We start from the raw sequence: 6,380 nt of genomic DNA, 5'->3' as shown, positions 1-6,380 counted from the left end.
ATAATGAGAGAGATGGGGGGGTTACGTTTTTTTCGAGACAATGAGAGAGGGGGTTACGTGAGGGAGAGGGACTGGACCCAGCGAAGGAAGCCGGCTTGGCGTTGGCCTCGCCCGCTGAGAGGTCCTATGTGACGCATTCTGCGTCAACTAGCTGTAGCTTTGTAGAAGGCACTTCGTCGGCGGGCTAACTGGGCCGCGCTGCGCGTTGAACTGTTTCTCAGACGGATGACTGTTTGAACTGTTTCTATCGTTGGAGGATGACTATTTCACACTGTTTCATACCGTTTCGTCTGTTTCAGTTTTTTTTCGTGTGTGACCTAAAGAAAGTTTGTACTATTTCTGCTGTTTTTTCGTGTGAATTAAGAAAACAGCAAATTGGAAGCATGTATAAAGAACAGTAATTCTGCTGGTTCTAAAACAGAGAATTGATTCCTACTGTATTTGTGGTTTCTTCGTGTGAACTAAAAACAGTAAATTGGAAGAGTGTATAAAGAACAATAATTCTGCTAGTTCTAAAACAGTGAATTGTACAAAAGAATATAGCTGAAGTAAAGAAACATTTAAAAACAGTAATTATGCTTGTTAAATAACAGTACTGAAAGGTCGAAGAAACATTTAAAAACAGTAATTATGCTTAGTGCTTCTTTACAAACTAATTCTGCAGTTTTGAATCTTCTTTGCAAATGAAAGTAATGCAAGAAAGTATCACTGGGCACCATGATAAAAACATAGAACTGTATCATTAAGGAAACATTTCCCTCATGGAAGAATTCCTTTCAGTTCAAAAAAAGTCTTGCACTGCAATTTCCCTTGAAGTTGACAATAAATAATAGTGATGAGACCCTTCAGAAAAAACAGGGAAATAAGTTAGTTGGGAATAGGTACAAGAAATTTTGGATAGTAAAAGGTTGAAAAAAAATGGAATATGGTTATACATGATCCTTCCAAGAAGAAAACAGGCCCAAACATTCCTCAAATGGGACTCTTTGGGTGAAAAGCGTTACAGTACGCACTATTATTTAGTGAGAGAATCTGCAGATCATTAAGTTACCTAAGATGAGTTCATATGCAGGACTAAAAATGATTGGCCTTCAAAGCTTCACTTGAATATGCGGAAACCCTGCTGAAACAGAAATGTGATTACATGAAATTAATTGCACTATTGACTACAAAGAACATGGTGTAAGGAGGAAAGAACTAGAGAATTTACATGTTTCTGCAGGAAAGAAGTTACGAATGGCAGCTGAATTTCATTGTCCTTGCAAGTGACAATCTCAAAATGGTATTTCTCACGTTGAGCTTATAGATCATCCTTCAATTTTAAAATAAAATGCAATTTAATTTCTGTTATGTACCGAAGAATCACAAAGAAGGGAAAAAAGTGCTTTCAATGGAGTAATTGTGGTGGTACTTGCATTAGGGAAACCCTCCATTCCGAGACCTCTGTAGTTGCTCAAATATTGAAGAAGGAAAATCCCTGAGTCATACCTGTAAAAAAATAGTGATGGAACATTTGGTGAATTTTAAATTCTTTGTATCTGTTATTTGTGGAGATAGAGCACAAAAGTTGCTTATCAGGGTTATAAGTACAGGGGAGAGTTCCATTCAAAAAAGGCACCTGAAATTGACCTTGGGAGCTGGTACAAATGTTGACTCAAAATTTCCTATGTTAAAAGAATTAGTATTTCCGTATGTGGCAGCGAACAAAGCCTTGAAGTTGTAAATTAGTGAACTAATTGTCGGTAGAAATGTATCACCACTGTAGTACGGATTAATAATATCAATCAATTTGGCTCTGAATTTAGCAACAATCAGTATCCATTGTTTTTCCTTCAATACATGCATTTTGACCTACATAGTTTTAGAAAGGAACAAACTGTTAGTCTAAGCTCTGTCAAAATGAATAATCTATAAGAGCACTTATTACAAAAAAAATGTTTCGTATGAATGAGGTCACAGGGGACATGGTTCATTGCCCTCTTTCTTTTTTGTTATTTTTCTTTGCTCCGGGCAAGTGCATGCATTTTGTTTGGTACGAACAATTAAACAAAATGTTCTTTAATGATATCCGTAAAATGTTCTTCGAATTAAATAATGTTTTGTGGAGTCAACAAATTTTCCGTGCAAAATGTTCCCTGAATAAATGTTGCATAATTAATGTTCCCCTCAATAATGTTAGCTGGAAAAAAAGTTTTATAAATAATGTTACTTTGAAAATATATCACTTGTTCAAGTTAGCTGCAAAAATGTTCCCTTCATAATGTTACCTGAATAATGTTCGTGGGAAAATGTTTTTAAAATAATGTTCCCTCATAAATGTCCCTTGGAAAATGTTCCTTGAATAATGTTCCCTGGAAAATGTACTACATATATTTTGAAGATATTCTTTGAAGTCAGAAAATGTTCTTCAAAATAAATAATGTTCCCTAGAGTCAACAACTTCTCCTTTCAAAAGGTTCCTTTGATAATGTTACCTAAATAATGTTCCGTACATAATGTTCCCTCATAAATGTCCCTTCAAAAATGTTCCCTAAATAATGTTCCATGGAAGATGTTCTAGGTATATTTAAAAAACTATCTCTAAACTCTAAAATGTTCTATAAATAAAATAACGTTCCCTAGAATAAAGAAATTCCTTGCAAAATGTTCCCATAAAACGAAGAATAATGTTGGTAAAAGCCTAAACAAGTTGCAGGTTGTAACTTTTCCTGAGAACAGTATTTTCAAACTAAATTAATTAATGTTCGCTGGAGCCAACAATTTTTCTTAGAAAAATGTTCCCTTAATAATGTTAGCTAAATAATGTTCCCAGAGTAATGTTCCCCAAATAATGTTCCCCGATGAATGTCCCCAAATAACTATGCAAAATTTAAAAATATTATGTGAAGTCAAAAACTATTCTTCAAAATAAATAATGTTCCTAAGTAATGTTCCCCCGAAAATGTTCCTTCAATAATGTTCCCTAAAATAATGTTCGTAGATAGTGTTCCCTGAATAATGCTTGTGGAATACATCGTTTACAAATTGTGAATGTGATAAGCACCTGAACAATACATATGCGAAACGAGTAGCACACAAAGGTTATCCATCATGTAAAAAAAGGTCAAGGTACTAGTTCTGAAGTGCTACAAATAACGCCAGTGCACACATATCTACATGAAAAAAAGCATCCAAGTATACCTGCTAGTCGTAACCTACAACAAATATCACCAGAGCTAACACCAGTCCATCAGAAAAAATGCTTTCTCGACTTTTATACAACATATCTACACAAGGATAAGCACCGAACAGAAATGAGAGTCGACGTACAGAATTTCAGAACCACTATTAATTTTGTTGGCTGATTTCAAGAACTAAATAATGGCTAATGTTTGTTGAACCATTTATTTCTAAGCTACCGAGGAGAACAAATATTATTTATGGTGTATTGTAATTAAGAAAGAAGAGTGGTTTTCCTTCAAGAGAAAAAATAGAACAGTGAATTAGCAGGTATCATCTATAAAAATGATGTGAAAAGTTCATCGATCTTGAAACAGCAAGCACTCTCTTCCTGGGAATGCATTATTCACATTATCTATTCCCTAGTCATTTCCTTATAGCATCACTCTTAGGCAAAACAAAAAGGGCACAAGAAAACTAGCTACTATAGTAAGCATCAGATTAACAAAAATGAGATATGAGCTTCAGATTAAACAACAAGCAGCAATAGGAACAAAGTAGCTAAATCTATACAGATATTTGATATATACTCCAATGACTTATGCAACCAACTTATCATGCTTGCCTAAGCAAGATCAAACTTTGCTTATAAATTACTTAATACAATATAACTGCAAATGTTGATAGATGCGTGCTCACATGACAAAACATATGAACAAATAGAAACTGCCACTACTACACATCACACACAACTCTCAGACAACAAAGAGAACATGTTCACATGACAAAACTGTTTGTGCATCCACTTGCTGGGTAGGTGCTGAAACCTTAAACTCAGAGAAGAGAATGATGCGAACTTGCCAGGACCCTGGATCCGGAAGCATCCGCCACATCTACACAAGTGCATGTTGATTGCTATCTTTTGCCCCTAGTGGCTAGTCCAGCAATTGGTTTTTCTTAATTAACAACAAAACAGAAGAAGCTGCACCGACAACACGAAACAGAGCAGACCACTACTACTGATCGAACCAGCACACAAAAATTTAAGTAATTTTAGTTGGTTAACATGTTGATAGGTCCTTGCTTCTCGGGAAAATACATCCTAACAAGTCAACTGAACTAGTCCATGATGCTGCTACACATTACAGAAACTAAGAGAACATATAAAACAGGAGATAAGAACTTCTCCATCATGCTAAACAAACTCCATAGCATCATCAACAGAAACACGCAAAATCCCAAGGCAAAAGCACATGAACACATAAACCCCCTATCATCATCATGCTGCATCATGCCTTGAAATCCAATCTGTGAAGGCAACCCTCTAGTCTAGACTCAGATTCACCAAATCAGAACTGCCATGTACAAGACCACCTTCTGCAAACCGTAGCAACACCGGAAAAGACACTAACACAACTAAATAGCCTCGATCTTGCGGTACCACACAGAGAGGAAGGAACATAGCGGGGGAATTGGGGCCGTTACCTTGTGGATGCCGAGCTTGACAAGGACGTAGATGACGCCGAGCTTGGCGGAACCCTAGACGACGCCGGGCTTGCCGGAACCCTAGACGACGCCGAGCTTGACGGAGCCCTGGACAACGCGGACGCCGATGATGGAGACGCTGGCCACCTGCAAGTAAACATCCATGGCGACTACGTCAGCCACATCTGATGCGATGTCCCACACGAATCAGGGGGAGAGAGGCCCGACGGCTGCTTACAAGGGCGGCGGTCTCTTGCCGGAGTAGGATCGCCGGAGTAGGATCTGTCGCACGAGGGAGGAAAAGGGGATCGCCGCACGAGAGAGGAAAGCTTATCTGTGGAGGAACGGGCGAGTCGCACGAGGAAGGGGGTGTGCGGCGCCTCGACAATTTGACGCAGAATGCGTCAAATAGGATATTCCTCGCCCGCTCGCTGGCTGGTAGCCTGGTGGGCTGGCGCCTGGCCTGGTCGGGTGCGCCTTGTTTTTTTAAGAAAGAAAATAAAAAAAATAATATACCGAGAAAATAAAAATATATCAGAATACTTAGAAAAATAAAACCTATAAGGTGAACTATTTTTCAGAGGCAAACTAAAAAGTTTACAAAAACATTTTTTTTGAAAATTCTAGATAAACTCCAATTTGAATTCAAAAACTTTTGGCATTAATTTCTTCTGACTTTTTGGAGTGTCATGTTAGCTCCTATCATACTTTTGCACAAGTATTTTGTTAGGGATTTTTGAAATGAATTTCACTGCCAGTTTGAATTGAATTCAAATTCAACAGAAAATATTCAAATGCCTCTGAAGTTCTTAAATTTCACCACAATTCACACAACAATCATACAAACAATCATAAATATTTATTTAATAGAACATTCCAAAATTTTGAATTTTGGGATCTTACAACATTCCACTGCCATGAAAGATGAAACTTGGGTCGAGGTGTCATCAGTTTACCATACGAAGGATCAACCATGGCTCCTGCCAGTGTCAACATTGAAGGCTGACGGGAGGATACCAGCCCATTCTTCTGAAGGTCGAAGGGCTGGCCTACAACAAGGCCTATCCGATCCAGGACTTTTCTGTCGTTCGTAAAGTCTACAATAACGAATTTGACTATGCCACCCACGAGGAAGTTCTTAAATTCCTCGCACTCAACATCGGCATGGCATATGTGGTAGACCAAGCACAAGTTATGCACACAAACTTGGATCATGGTGGGCTTCTTCTTCTCTTCCTCCTTTAGATTCCTCTCTTTGTCTAGGACTGTGTTGTACTCAACATCTAACCCAGCGAGCCACTCATCATCATTTGACTTTTCGAACATGCGTCTGAAGCGGGCAAGGCATCCTTTTACCATCATAGAAGAACATGTGTAGATGATGTCAAACTCATCGCCGGTGATGGTTCAAACCTTGTACTCACCGCCGATCATGGAGATTTGGGACGCCATCGATATGGGAGGAGGGTTAGGATTAGTGGAACTACTGATGTGAAAGGACGAGATGACTAGGAGTGAACTTCCGTAATGTTAAAGGATGTCCAGGGACGAGTAGGAGTGAACTGCTAGCGGTTTTCCGATTGTAAAAATGCTGAGTGGGGCATGCGAATCGCAGGGTAATGGCTTGCCTGGTGGTTAAATGGCTTCATGTGAAGTACTATGGGCTCCCAATTAGATGTCATGTCTACTAGACGCCCAATTAAATGGCTACATGCATCTACGTGTTCGCATGTCAA

General features: G+C 38.6%; 1 long non-coding RNA gene across 5 annotated transcripts; it reads right to left on the bottom strand.

The window, feature by feature from the left end:
- Positions 1-540: 540 nt before the first annotated feature.
- On the bottom strand, positions 541-5,073 carry LOC123137012 (uncharacterized). 5 transcript variants are annotated; one of them, XR_006467626.1, is made up of 7 exons: positions 4,883-5,073; positions 4,645-4,791; positions 3,181-3,266; positions 1,619-1,851; positions 1,211-1,488; positions 1,052-1,120; positions 541-843 (listed from the first exon to the last, which is right to left on the bottom strand). It is a non-coding gene; the product is annotated as an uncharacterized lncRNA (long non-coding RNA). The 5 variants fall into 5 exon arrangements; XR_006467628.1 differs by lacking the exon at positions 3,181-3,266 and having other exon boundaries at positions 1,052-1,123; positions 1,211-1,312; positions 1,412-1,488; XR_006467627.1 differs by lacking the exon at positions 3,181-3,266 and having other exon boundaries at positions 1,211-1,312; positions 1,412-1,488.
- Positions 5,074-6,380: the final 1,307 nt, after the last annotated feature.

The sequence above is a fragment of the Triticum aestivum genome, chromosome 6B, assembly GCF_018294505.1.
Source record: "Triticum aestivum cultivar Chinese Spring chromosome 6B, IWGSC CS RefSeq v2.1, whole genome shotgun sequence".
NCBI classification, from domain to species: Eukaryota; Viridiplantae; Streptophyta; class Magnoliopsida; order Poales; family Poaceae; genus Triticum; species Triticum aestivum.
The sequence above is the reverse complement of the archived record's forward strand: the minus strand, read 5'-3'. Positions and strand labels throughout refer to the sequence as shown.